Source organism: Borostomias antarcticus, assembly GCF_949987555.1.
Source record: "Borostomias antarcticus genome assembly, chromosome: 1".
Lineage (NCBI taxonomy): Eukaryota > Metazoa > Chordata > Actinopteri > Stomiiformes > Stomiidae > Borostomias > Borostomias antarcticus.
Window position 1 is genome coordinate 6,390,781 of NC_140234.1, and position 15,056 is coordinate 6,405,836.

The 15,056-nt window shown below is 45.1% G+C and overlaps 1 long non-coding RNA gene across 5 annotated transcripts; it reads left to right on the forward strand.

Annotated features, from left to right (window-relative positions):
* Positions 1 to 4,945: 4,945 nt before the first annotated feature.
* Positions 4,946 to 14,758, forward strand: LOC311316007. 5 transcript variants are annotated; one of them, XR_014630686.1, is made up of 14 exons: positions 4,946 to 6,082; positions 6,332 to 6,396; positions 6,780 to 6,886; positions 9,198 to 9,372; positions 9,569 to 10,242; positions 10,605 to 10,706; positions 11,240 to 11,382; positions 11,491 to 11,634; positions 11,761 to 11,916; positions 12,295 to 12,451; positions 12,656 to 12,904; positions 13,242 to 13,408; positions 13,524 to 13,657; positions 14,571 to 14,758. It is a non-coding gene; the product is annotated as an uncharacterized lncRNA (long non-coding RNA). The 5 variants fall into 5 exon arrangements; XR_014630688.1 differs by lacking the exon at positions 12,656 to 12,904 and having other exon boundaries at positions 4,948 to 6,082; positions 9,519 to 9,654; positions 9,786 to 10,242; XR_014630690.1 differs by lacking the exon at positions 12,656 to 12,904 and having other exon boundaries at positions 4,948 to 6,082; positions 9,569 to 9,654; positions 9,786 to 10,242.
* Positions 14,759 to 15,056: the final 298 nt, after the last annotated feature.

A 15,056-nucleotide genomic window follows, 5' to 3' on the forward strand; every position in this document is an offset into this window, starting at 1 on the left:
ATAAATCTCTCTCACAATATTGTCAGATAAATGGAACCTTTTTTTGAATTAAACTTGTACAAAAAAACAACTAAAACATTCATGTCACATTGTTTGACAATAGCTACATGTAGCTCATGCACATTCTTTTCTAGATATCTTTTGACCTCTATATGTGTGAATTGAAATATGATAGCCTACCAATTTGTTCTTGGTCATAGCTACTGGTAGAAATATAGAAGAAATATGTCTCTGTCATAGAGTATGAATAGATTTCCTATTGTACTCTATTGTCATTTGCTTTATGCATGCATCTCTTACTTCTCATTAGGTGGGCAAAAGCTATGTCCTCCGGGGCTACCAGGTCCGGGGAGGGGACAACCCCTCTTTATTTATAAGGAGGGACACCCAGCTCTTTATGACGGCCCCAATTGAGGTGAGCGAAGACCTCAGGGCCACGGGACACCTGCTCCTCAACCCCCAGTCCATACTCCAGGACATCAAGTCCCACAGCACTGGAGGACTGGTTTCCCTGGAGGGGAGAGTGGTTGAGGTTAGTTCACATTCTGAGTTAATAGCCATTTATGTGTGCCTTACTACTTCAAAATTCAGGCTGGCTATTAAAATTGTGATCCAAAGACTTGAATACACAGACAGTTCATTTGTTGAAAGAGTATTATAGGCCTAGCGTTAATGCCTTATTTATTGTCCTGCTATTTGTGGTAGATGTCGGCGGTGACAAAGGTGACCAACCCCAGGGAAGAGTTCCCTGTCCGGCGGGTCACTATTGAGAAGGTAAATATGTTTTAGTAATAGGATTAGGGGTCTAAAATTCTAAACGTATCACTTAGTGCATTTAATTAATTTTTATTTTGCTATTTTCAGGATGGCGAGAGAGTGGTGGTGTCCCTGTGGAGGGAAGCCACCCTCCTCGCCACTCCCCTCAATAGTGGCCTCCGCCTGACCCATCTGAAGGCGACGGTTGGGGACTTTGGGTACACCGCCCAGTCCACCCTTTACACCACAGTAGAGGTAAATTATGTTGTGGTAAATGTGGGGAAATGGCGATTTTAGGAAATAGCTTGGTATATGTGCATACATTCTACATTACCTGTCAGGTCAGTCCACAAAGTACTTATTGTTTTTAACTGTACACTTATATGACTTCTAAATATAAAGACATGAAAAAGTGCTGATCCCATCTCAATAGGATGTTACTGATAATAAGACAAACTTGTGTGCTCTCTCTACCATTTTCCCAAAGCTACACCTGTTTAGGTTTACAAGCCTTGCAGAGTTCTGTTGTGTCTAGGACCCCCTAATTGTTGCTTGCTAAACGAAATGGTTTCTGAACAACAGCTATCGTAGTAGCAGATTAATCTTAATAGTAGATTAAGGTATACATGCATATTGCTTATTATCACACACGTATGCTCTAATTTGATAAAACTGATCAGTTAATTTGCATACATTATTGCATAGTGTTTGTGTTAATTGGTACTTAAAATGGCACAGGAAAATAAGTATAATATGGAGCAAAAGTACTTGAAAATAATTAATATACATTTAATAATGTCTGTACACTGAACATATGTTTGTTTTTTGGTGCTGCAGGACATTGAACAAATATTGGAGAGAGAGTTTGCGGTGTGGGGCTGTGAAGGGGACGGGGACACCCTGTCCATTCTCCTCTCTACCGACGAGGAACTAAAGGTGGCCAGGGACTTGTGGGAGAAGGTGGTGGGGAAGGAGCTTCCCTATGCCCCCTTCCCGGTCCAGGGAGAGGTCAGGGGAGACACAATCGTGTCATTGCGAAGGGAGGAGTAAAGGTCGAGGACCTTTACAGTGTATCACTCCTGCCCCACCCCCACCCTACCCTTTGCCCGGACGGCGGCACGGACGCTGGGGTCACAGCGCCTCGCCCTCCTGCCCCACCCCCACCCTACCCTTTGCCCGGACGGCGGCACGGACGCTGGGGTCACAGCGCCTCGCCCTCCTGCCCCACCCCCACCCTACCCTTTGCCCGGACGGCGGCACGGACGCTGGGGTTACAGCGCCTCGCCCTCCTGCCCCACCCCCACCCTACCCTTTGCCCGGACGGCGGCACGGACGCTGGGGTCACAGCGCCTCGCCCTCCTGCCCCACCCCCACCCTACCCTTTGCCCGGACGGCGGCACGGACGCTGGGGTTACAGCGCCTCGCCCTCCTGCCCCACCCCCACCCTACCCTTTGCCCGGACGGCGGCACGGACGCTGGGGTCACAGCGCCTCGCCCTCCTGCCCCACCCCCACCCTACCCTTTGCCCGGACGGCGGCACGGACGCTGGGGTCACAGCGCCTCGCCCTCCTGCCCCACCCCCACCCTACCCTTTGCCCGGACGGCGGCACGGACGCTGGGGTCACAGCGCCTCGCCCTCCTGCCCCACAACTTAGTTCAGTTGTACATAGTTATTTTACCTCATTCAGTTGTATATAGTTCTTTTACCTCATTCAGCTGTACATAGTTCGTTTACCTTTACAGTGATTTAAACTGATCAGTTCTACCTTTACCATAGTACCTGTTGTTATACAGTATAGTTCTACCTTCAGTGTTTTTACACAAATAAGTTCAACCACTACAGTGATTTAAACTGATCAGTTCTACCTTTACCATAGTACCTGTGTTAATACATAGTAATCCACTCAATTGTACTTAGTTATACCATCAGTCTTCTTAAGTTCTACCTTTACAGTGTTTTAAACTGCTCAGTTCTAGTACCATGGTAACAGTGTCATGGCAAGGTGGGGTTGTGAACAGGGCTCTTGGAGGACAAGTTGGACAGGACATTTCAAGGTCCAGTAAGACATTTCAAATTAGCCTACTCCCTGCCTACCTCAACGGATAACAGCCCAAAGCGTCCAGCACCTCAGAGCAGGTGCAGCACATCACCCCAATACCCATTCATCAGTGACGTAGCGGCGCAACTGACTTCTATCCAATCTCCACTGCTGCAAGAATCCTGGTCTTCCCTTCATTCGTCACCAGATCTTCCCATACTCTACATGATTGTGGCAAGTCCTTAGCCAATTTAGCCTACTCATCAGAGTTTGCGTTTATAGTGCTAGCCTTACCTTGCTTGCTATGGTCGTACTGTAACACTCTTTCCTCTGTCCTTCCAGAACTGGTAGCTGTGCCGCCTGCCTGCTTCCTCTTCTAGGTGTCCTCACCAGCCTTGTTTATACCTGCCTGAGTATGTAACACCTGGCAAGGCATTAACCTTTCCCCCCAGACCTGTGCGCCTGCTTCCTCACCAACCCAGCCCCTTACAGCTACTTCCAAGAGCTGCCACAGTTCAGCTCTGGCCTGGCTACATGGACATCAGAGATACGTCATGGTGAAGGTAAGAGATATTTTGAAGATATGAAAAATGCACTGACAAGCATTTATAATTACATCTTGGTGATTTATCCCAAGTAGTCATCAATCAATTTTAATCAATTTTAAGGCACAAGATGGAGGTATGAATTGCAGCCCAGTCTAGCGACAAACTGGGATCAAGGGCCAACTTCTACAGAAAGTGTTCTAATCATTTACTATTGGTTTCCAATACTTCAACTCACTGGGGCATAAACATATCCCGGGTCCAGGGTGCTACACTATTTGGTGCATACCCTGGTATGATGCCCTACGACGTTGCCCTGCCACCAATTCATTAATTGCGCCATAGACATGTTTGTCTTTTTCACCATTTCTTTTTCCTGCAGGCTGTCCAAAACGTCTTCCAGCAGAATCCAGTGTGCTGCCTATGCCCCACGGATTTTCTCTTCTGTGCTGGAGTTCTTTTAAGAACTTGATGGTGTCAGCATAATCTTTATATTAAAACTGTTCTTAACTTAAATCGTGTCTCTTCATTATATCCACATGCTAATAAACATTTAATTCATTATTATTACTTATATATTGGTATTACTTTGAAATGCTTGATTCTGATTAGTTCTCAGGATTCCTACGGTGTCAATAGCTAAGCTGTAGCCTTTATAATTTTTGAGAGAGAGCTGTCTGAAGCCGGCATGTTTTTGCATTGAAGTCAATGAATAGCTGTGTCAGTTGGGATTTGGGGACACGGTGGACAGGCAAACTGATGCTGCACATTCCGGCATGTAGGTGGCGGTATGCGTCTTATGTTGTTTTGCGATCCGCCAAAAAACTGAGAGGAGAAGAAATAAGTCATCAAGTCGTGGGCTGGCCGAGTGCTTGTGGCTATTGTTGCTGGAGTTTCTGGCGACATCTCTCACACATGACAGCAGCACGCCGCTTTTGTTTACATCCAGTTCGAAGTTGAAACCATGGATATAACGCTCTACATTCTGCCTTGCGATGGGGTAAGCTAACGTTACCTATCCCCTGTTGAAGAAGGACTGTGTGTGTGTGAGGGAACACAGCAACGTCAGCTAGTGATCTATCTAGATCTCTAGCTACAGCCAAAAGTTCAATCGAATATCTAGTAGCTGGCTAGCTTGAGCCAGGGTCAGTCCTCAGAAGCTAGCAAAGGCAGCTTAGCGATTATGCCCGTTCTCGATAGTTAGCTAGCTAGTTATTAGCTGCTGAAACTGCCTTGCGAACTTAATTGCTAGCTGGCTAAGTTAGCCAACGGTAGCTAGCTAGCAACTAAGTGAACGTTGCACAAGAGGCAGGCTAACTGAATAATGAACGTATCATGCAAGCTAACTAGCTAGCTGTTTAATGTCGGAGGGACAATACTGAATGTGTCACTTTGATCAGATGCCTGCTGATGGAGGATAAATAAATGGCCCATTATAGCTACTCCTATGTCCCACTGACTGTGGAGCCTCTGTGTTTGACTTAATCTGCAACTGTTGTGCTTTACAGATGCAGAACAAGAGAGGGACACACTTCAGCTACAAGAAGACAGGAACGGTCAAAGCCAAGGAGGAGTCGAAAGAGAGGAAGAGGATGATGACGATGAGGAGTGTGAGTTGTTCAGAAAGTGACCCATTATCTTTAATAAGAAATGTTTACTTGCACATATCTCCCACTCCTCAGCTCGCCAAGCCGGCATGCCTTTACATTGAAGTGAATTTAGAGCAGCTTAAGTTGGAATTTAGGGACACAAGCATGCTCTCGTAAAGGTCAACAGCTCCACAGCTACTGCTCAGCCCGGGGTGGGCTATAGACACACGGTCTCCAATGAGGGGTGCATGGGGATGGCCTGGCAATCACTGACCTGCCCCCCACAACCTCTGACCTGAGGGGGCGGAGTCTCGCCACCACGCCACTATCCACGCCACCGTCCCAACATCTCAGACCCTGAGTTGTCTAAAGACAGTTTTCACAGTTGGGTGCATGTGGGATCTCGAACGGATCGGGTTGAAGATACTCGAAACGCATATTAATGCCAGGTGTAAATGTAATCAGGCTAAATCATTATCTAGATACAATCTCGATACAAGACGCATTTTAATGCAAGGTGTAAACGGGGTCTAAGTCTACACATGTAGCCTAGATGTGATATGGTCTGCTCTCGTCTATATGTTGGTATTTTAGCACCTTGGTTAGAAAGCTTCCTTTAAGCTGTAATTGAAGGTACGGCCGACCTCCAGAATGAACTCTAAGATTTTCACTGACAACAACAATATCAGGGGTGTTGGCTGTGATGTTTTGAAAACACTGCCTCGTCACTACACAGACTGAACATACTCATCTTCATTCTACAGTAGAATGCTTATAAAGCATAGTGGACGATGTGAACTTAGATGAACACATACACACTGGAGACCAGGTAGCTTGCAAGGACCAAGTGAGGATTACTACACACTCGTACTGAATAAGACTGTATTTACCACACCATATTGGGCATGCTTGCATCTACCAGTGAACAAGTCAAAGCACCCACTGGGTCTTAGGCCAGCGTAAAATTAAATAAAGATAACGTTTATAATGATGACCTTTCATGTCCCATGTTTGTGGTTTAGTAGCGGCTCTCCTTCCAGTACGCTTTAGGGGAGAAGCTGTTGGATTATACAGATCACACAATGACAGCGTCCGCCACCGTCATGAATGCCACTCTGGCGCATGTAACCATCAGAACACTGTCAAAATGCAGGTCAGTACTGTTTGTCTTGCTCTTTTTTCACATGCTTCACTCTCCCTTGAGGGTTCAGTTGTCTCAACACAGCTATTTTCAGCTCTATTATTTCTGTCTTGTTCCCTCCTCCAATCACTTACACACTTAGGAGTGAGGTGAGAGCGCACACTCTTCTCTACAACCTTCCAATACCTCTTTCAGTTGTTAGCTTTAACACAGATCTCTTATGCCACTTCTTTTGCTCTCCCTCACTCGCCTTCTCATCAGAGATTGACCTGAAACGGAGTTGCATAGACGTTGACTTGGAGTCTATGGACATTGACCATGGAGAGGTAAGGACTATAAATGTGCAGATATGCCATCCTCCTCCCTTACATTAAATAGCATTGTTAAATGAATGCTGCTTGTTGTGTATCAACAAGGCTGTATACTGATGTTGAATGTCTTCCTTGATGTCATCTTCCGTACGTTTTTAGCAGTCAACTCCTTCATACTTTGAGCTACTTAAAACCATTTAAGTATCAGCATGTTCACCTTTAAGCCCATCTCAGACCCATTGTATAATATATGTACTAGTAGTGCACGGCCACAGTAAGTGAATTGCATGTTCTATGCTTTACAAATGCCCACACATGTTATGTGACGGATGTCATGTACACGTTCTTTCAGATTTTTAATATCTTTTATACTATAAAAAATATATATTCCATTTCAGGCTCGCTGGTCCTGGACTGTAAGGAGTGCCGTCCCCTGGTCCTGGAGGCCCGGAGGTTCCAGGTCATGGGGATGTTGGTGGACTCATCTAGGACCAGAACACAAGAGGTCACTTGCAACAATATCGCTTCTTGATTCAGTTCTGTGTGTTGGGGGAATGGCTTTAAGATCAGAGAAAAACAGTATTTAGCTCTTGTGAAGCCTTTTAACTCAAACTAGTGTATCAAAGCAAATCTTTAAGGTGTGTGTGTTCTGGTAGTAGTAGTTGCGTAAATCTACTGTATCTCTGTGCAAGGCACTGGGCAGGGCTGAGATGATTGTGTTGCCCTGCTATAATGAGGATAAACATCATGAAACTCAACCCGAACACCGGGTGCCAACATACCACCTACCATCAGCCAATAGACTTTGCCATCTATGGCCTTTAGAATGAAGTACATGTATCAATATGAGGTAATTAAAGACCTACACCTGTTCTTTCAAACAGGTCTTAAAGTTATGGGCATAGCCATGCAATTCTATACAACAGAGTGAAGATATAGTACAAAATACTATACTATTATATCCAACTAGTCTTGTGTATAGCATCTGTGCATTCGTGAAGAGTATGTTATCAGTCACCAGATGTCTGTCTTCTGAGGAAACAATGTGGTCAATGACTTTGATTAACCCTCAATGCTGGTGGCAGTAATGTTTTTTGTCTGACACAAAGCCCAGTTGATGTCCTCTGCACTGGGCCTGATGTAATCAGACAAACAAACCTCAGACTCATATTCAATATTGATCCAGTGAAGGATGTAATTATAAAGCAGTAGTTAACAGGACAGATGTGAGACATAACAGGCACTGTATGTGTTCAATCAGTGGCAGTAAGTAGATCCACGACTGTAGGTAACATGATTGAGAAATTGTGATGTTTGTTTAATTACCTTACTGCATTGCACTTTTTAAACATAGGCTATCAAAATGAACAGTTTGGTATTCAGCAGTAGTTACCTTGAGGTTCAGCATGTCAAACACCTCCCCTAACACTCCTGGTTCTTGTTTGAAGGGTTCTGATGACAGGGAGAGGAATCACCATTTATCAATCATCAATAGCGCGCGTATCTATATGGCCGCCGAGATTGTGAGGCGGTCGATGGGACACCGTAAGAATAGTGGACAAGTGTTACTGTGCTTACATGTTTGCTATTTATTCAACTTTAGTTGAGCAAACCCCTGTCTAAGCTATAGATGGAGACCATTCGTATGTGTATCGTCTGTGGGACTGATGTGCTATGCCCGGGAAATATGAAATGTCTCGAGCATTTAATGTCTCGAGCGAGCTCTAGCTCTGAGCTAGTTAGTCAGTCAATGTTTCTCAACTCGCTGTTAAAGCGAATCATATGGTACTTGTGAAATACATAACATTTAATTTACTTAGGTTTTGTAATCAAATTACAATTATAATATGATAAATTATAGCTAGCTAACAAAGATGAGTACTGACGAGTACTGTACCAATCATTCGTATGTCTATAGGACTGATGTGCTTTGCCCGGGAAATATGAAATCTCTCGAGCCTTTTATGTCTCCTTAAACGTTAGCTATATTCATCAAAAATACGACTATTTTTTGCTAGAAATAACCTTAACATGGATTTTAACCATGTACTTAATGCTGTAACTCTAATGTGGATAATGTAACACTAATCTAGCTAACGTTGTCTCACTCAACATCAGTTTGTTGGCGAGCTTTAGCTATGTTGGCGTCTGTGAGCTAGCTAGTCAGTCAATGTTAAGAAAATTAATTGTTAAAGTGATTCATATGGCACTTGTGAAATACATAACTTTATAATTTACTCAAGTTTTGTTGGTCAAATTCCAATTATTATAAATTATAGCTAGCTAACAAAGAGTGGTAACTCTCTGCTATAACCCAAGTTACTTACTTTCTCCAGGAGGTTCTTCAGACTGACTCAATCCCTTAAAACATTATTTTATTAATGTCTGTCCAAGGTGATTGGATGGTTTCCCTGTGTTCACATTTTCATTGGTAGGTGATTGGACGATTCAATTCAGTCTGTTGCTAGTCAGCTCACACAATAACTCAGCTCATCAAATGACTCATCAAATGACTCTTTTGATTCGGATTTGGCTCATGACTCTCTTTCTGAATCCTTGTGTAATGCAAGTCCATTACATCTCACTTGGTAGGTTCATATAGGCTCACATTGAAGAGGGGGAATGTGTGTAGAGGGGAGAGGGCCAGAGAGGAAATCTTGTCTGTCTGTGTCAGTCTGTCATCGATATACAGGCTACAGCAGGGGGCTGACTGGGTGTGGAAGATGCTTTGCTGAATTAAGGGAAAGTCGCAAAACCCAGCGTGTAATAACTCTTGACTTGAGTGTCACCTTTAACCTTTTGTGTGCCCACTGTAGCACCGGCAAGCTCACCAGGACCCTATGGTCGTCGGCCATCAACCACACGTTTAAACGGGTTTTGGCGGCAGGGCCGACCTCCCCACGAGACCTACTCATGCTGTAGAAATGCTGCCTTAGACCTGGGTCAGTCATTCACCTGGAGTGCTGGCTTCGCCACTACCAACCCAACCAGGTATGCCATGTCTCTATTAGAACTACAGTTAGTTACTCAGCCCTGCCACAAATTGCTAAATGTTTCCGTGTGTCATGTCTGTGCTGGGACCCCCATGCTGGCACCTTTAGTACCTTGCATCATATTCAGTATTATAAGTAGTCCAGTGTTGTGATTTGTGTGGTATGTCCAATCGCACATTGTGGATGGCTCCCAGCTTCACGCTGACCCTGCCATGGTGATGGAGGGAATTCTGGGGTTCCTGGGGGTCACTCCCAGCTTCAACTACACCCATGCTCTCACGTGAGTTCACACACCGCCAACCTCTCACAGCATAAACATTACACACACACACACTCTCTCTCACCAGTATGTTGCTCTGACTTGTCACATTGGTGTGTAATGTCTGACTGTCAAATTATTTTTATTTCCAGAATGCCAATAGGGGTGATCTCCCTGTGGAGTTACGCCATCGCCCTGGGTGACATGGTTCACTTGGTGTATCTTAAGGGGGGCAGTGGACCATATACTTGCACTGCAGTGCTGAGCACCATGTTCACCAAACGTGGGGTAAATTCTTATGGTAAATGAGTGGTAGGCTGGGCTATCTCACTGGACGGACGGGTGGTGGTTAGTTCACGTCCCAAGTTATAGTTGTGGCGCTTCTAACGCTGATCCACAGACATGCATGCACAAACGCTTGACTGTCTTCCTGTAGGAGCACACGGCCATAGAGGGTCAGGCTCTGAATGTGGTTAGTGATGGATGAGGAAGGGCCAAGTCTAACCATCCTTACGCAGGACGACAACGTGTTTTCAGTGGCCAGAGGCGGTGACTACAATGTGTTTTCGGTGGCCAGAGACGGTGACGCCATCAATATCGACTCAGAAGGCAAGAACACCAGCATGTCGCCACCTGACGCCCACCTCAGCTTCAGTTAACATGATCTTACCAGCATTATAGTGTATAGTCTAACCCATTTCAAAGCCACAGTGTATTGATCGTTTTGCTCAGCATTAAGGTCACTCTTGTAGGCACTGGTTCACAAATGACAAGTGTTTGTGATCATACTTGACTTGTAGTACTCACACTAATTATTGTCATCCGACAGGCCACCAGAATCCGTATTCAAATGATTAATATTATTCAAAGAAAAACGGAATCAATATTTTACTCTTAACAGAGCTGGTTAATATTTGTTAACTATTGTAGTTGGCGCTACTCCCTCTTCATTTGTATTCCTTGCTTTTCAGAGTGGAAAAGCATACCTGTTGCGGAACTACGCGGTGAAGCTAGGCGAACAGCCCGTCAATGATAGAGACACCCTGGTGTTCATTCCAGTGTTTGAGGTGGAGGTGAGTGATGGTCAAGGTCAGCTTTATTTATAAAGCACGTTTAAAATCAACAGAAGTTGCACCAAAGTGCTGTACAATATATAAAATAAACAAAAAACAAAGGCAAGATGATGAGGCTAAAATCACGTGCGGTAACAATGCTGTCTCAAACGGCAGTCAAGATATCATTCTTGGTACTGATGGCATCTTTTAGTTCAGTAGTAGTTGAATAGCTTGTATGAAGATGAATACCCGGCTAATACACCTTTGCACACTCTACCCAGTGTGTGTTAATGTCTGCTGGTCCTAATCACAATCAATGTGACTCAGTAAAGTGATTTTACCACACCGTAGCTTCTCACCCAGCACCACTGATTCCTGTGTTGGAGTTTATTAACTAGTAGCTGTGATGCTCTGCTCTTCTGCATGCTTACACTCCAACTCACTTGACGGACTGCCCCTCATCGTGATGTTGAGTCCTAAAGACTGGTGTTTTGTGTATTCATGTTTGATAAGTGTATCCACCCAGAGTATGTTCTAACTTGTCTGCACAGGCTGTCGGACTGTTTGGAGGGTGAAGCAGACACGGTGATGCAGCGAGCTTGGGGAGACTGAGATGAAGCAGACAACATCCGCCTTGAGGCGCTCAGCTCTGCCCACCAGCTGGACCAGCTCAGAGTCCATGAACCGCACAGAGGTAACACCACACACACACAGGCACACACAGGTAACACGATCACACGCACACATACACACGTCTTCTGAGCTATGGTGTTGACTAACAGCTGTGTTCCCCCTGGGACAGATGGAGAGGCTGAAGGCAGAACGACCGTCTGAAGCTGGAGAGTCAGGGCTGCAGCCAGTCCCAGTCCCGGGCCGCTATCTCTTCCTCACCTCTGCACCACACACACCTCTGGCCCTGGGCTGAGTTTCCCAGAGGCACTAAGCGGTAAGAAGAACGCCGTAGCTTACGATGAACGTAGCGCTTGGATGCCTCTGGGGAAACTCAGCCCTGGACTGTCCCAGCACAGCGTTAACCTCACCTATATCTATCTATCTATCTATCTATCTACAGAGATCAGCTGAACGTACCTTTGGGGGGAACATACCTTGAGGACATCTACATCAACCATTTAAGATACAAGACCAAGGCCAACAGGATCTTGAAAGACCCCAGCCACCCAGGCAATGGACTATCTAGAACATCTAGTGTATATAGAATATCTAGTAGGTATGTAACATAACCACATGCCCCCCCCCCCAGGATTATTTATTATAGCAATAGCATGTACACAACTCACCCATCAAGCAACAGCGCTGACACGTGCGTTATGAGCTATGTGACAAAACCAAATTAGAATCAATGATTTGGTTACGAGTGTCTGAGAGTGCTAGTTGGGCTGTGCCATGCCATTTGTTGATTCAGAGCGTAGCAAATACCTATGTGATGATAATGCCTCCGACTGCTTTTAGCTGAACAACATGTTATATCAGATCAATAATACTGGTGTGATTACTTGCTCAGGTGCTTACCCTTTCCTCTACACCTGAGTCGGCTCAGTTATAACATACAGTGTGCATATTCTTCCCATATCTGTTTCTCCTACAGCAGAACCAGAGACCATCTGAATTGTAATTAGGAACAATGTGATGCCATTTTGAAGTCAGTGCAGCCCTTGAGCAGCTGGACTCTTCAGAAGCAGCACCTGTCTGTGTACGATATTGTATCGACCAAAAAGGCCTGTGAACAACTCTTAAAATAACAGGTAGGCAATCTAATCCCTTGGCTCCACTGCATCCGTCAGTGTCAACCATCAGATGCTAAGGAAATGAATCCATTGTAATTAATGACAGCAGCTCCACTAAGACAAGATAATGTGTTTTTGTGTCTGAGAAGGTGATTGGCTGCAACCTGTCTTCCCTCGACACCCTGCATGACTCTGCCTGACCTTGTCTGTTCCTTCACACAGGAGTTCAGACCTTGCCAGCTGTGCTTCACCAGACACGCCTTCTAACCCCTTGGCTCCACTGCGTCCGTCAGCGTCAACAGTCAGCGTCCATCAAAAATCAAGAAATGAACCTAGTAGATTCTCTTAATGTCGGACGCAGGCATCAAACGCAACGGCTGCAGTGGAGCCACTGTTATTAATTACAATAGATTATTTTCCTTAGCGTCTGATAGTTGATGCTAAAGGACCCAGTGGAGCCAAACCGTCCGAGTAAGTCATGAGCATCTCATCTGCATGTATAGCAGTCTCCAGAACGCTCTGAAAGAATGCATACTGACACCCTCTATATCACTTAGTAGTAATAATTGTATATACTCGCACTACATCCTTAAGCGTTTGCGTTTAGAGCACATGCTCAAGTCACCGTCTCCCTAGTGTTCTCTCTTCACCTCGCTCTCTTCTCTCTTAGTGACTGACTAGCTCTCACTTGCAATTTTTCATAGATCTTCTCCTCCACTCTCCCTCGCTTCCCATGCCTCTTACTCTGCGGTTTCATTTTGGGAGCGTATTCCTCCTTACACATCCTGTATGTATTTGTCTTCCACAGATGCAGAGCTCCTTCTTATTCAGCAAGAATAAGTATCCCAATTCTGCCTCCTCCAACTCCAACATTGAGGAGAATACTGACTCCTCCCTGCCCTCCTCCCTCAAACTCTCCCACAACAGATCCACTCCCTCCAGCCACATGCTAAGGAGCACACACTCCAACTCACTGTATGGACTGCCCCTCATCATGATGTTTTTGAGTTCTGATGACCTGTATTGGTTCATTCATGTTTGATAGTGTATCTGCCTGATGAGTTGGAACTGTGCGTGTCTGTCTGCACAGGCTGTCGGACTGACGAAGCGGAGACAGTGATACAGCGAGCTCAGGAGAAGAAGATGAAGCTGACAACATCCGCCTTGAGGCGCTCAGCTCTGCCAACCAGCTGGACCAGCTCAGAGTCCATGAACCGCATGCAGGTAACGCCACGCACACACACACACGCACTCTTAACTACATTACAGTCATTTAGCTGACACTTTTATCCAAAGTGACTTACTATAATCACATTTAACATAGGAAAGGTCAGTGTACTACTAATTGCCAGAACTCACAAGTGCATCTCATTTTTTAATACAAGAGACTTGGAGCATAATCTAGTGCTGAAAGCAAAGTGAAGAATAGCAAACTAAAAATGCAGTAGGTGCTTAAGAGGGAGGATCCTGGCTGTTGTGCCAGTGAGAGGGAGAGAGAGAGAGAGTGTGTGTGTGTGTGGACGAGGACAGCAAATGGCTAAAACATTCAGTACATGATGGTCTGATCTGCATGTCTCACTCTCGATTCATCACAATAATCCCAGGCTCGCACTACAGGATTTTAAAGGTCTGCACCGATTTCTAAATCGGGTTGCATTACACACATAAGGATAATCTTAACAGATATTCATCACACATTACAGGATATTATCGTGCCCGAGGGAGCAACAAACCACTGCCGTCTTGCTTGTAATGTAGTGACGTAATAATCTACATATCAAACATGTTTAGGGGTCTGTGAGCCGATCGGGAGGTTCAAGATTGGGTCTGTAACACCCTTAATATTACAAGATCATCTGGGCCGAACATCGGTTCCAACAAACGTTCCAGACCAGATTTCTCCTCCGATTGTCGGGAGGGATGAATAGGGGTTGAATCGGCCCAAATATCCTGTAGTATGAGCCTGGCAAACGACAGCGTTATTAGAGTGTCTGGAAGTGGATCTAACATTCTCATCTACATCCAGAAGTGATTGTCTTTGTGTTGGTGTGCGTTTGTGTTCATATTTGATGTATTTTAAAAAAAAATATTTTTTAATATATTTTTCTCTGTCTCTCACCTCCCTCCCTCCCTCCAGTCTATGAGGAGATCTCCATAGACCCAGTGTGTGGCTGGAGGCTGGTCCTGGTCAAACCAGACCTGCACATAGAGGAGGAAGCAGATCGACTGTTGCCACTCTGTCAGCTCCAGTCACATGGGCCTGGCCTACACCATGGAGATGATTGCGGCTCTGGGCTGTGTGTGTGCACGTGCTCATTAAAGTTACAAACCTATTGAGACTTCTGTTTGAGTTGTCTTTGGCATTATTCAACTGTGATGTCCTCCAAGTACAGTAGCCTAGTTGATTTTGACACGTTTTTCCCCCATACTTTTCCGCTGCTGAAACACCCAATTTCCCCACACTGGAATTATTAAAGTATCTATCTATCTGTTCTCATTTGTTAATGGCGAAAACGTTTTGGGAGAGAATAAAGCCATGTGAGTTTTCAAATTCACTGTACACTAAGCATTTCAAGACCAGGATCCTCACTGTCTGATTACATCTCATGCAGGGTTTGCAATA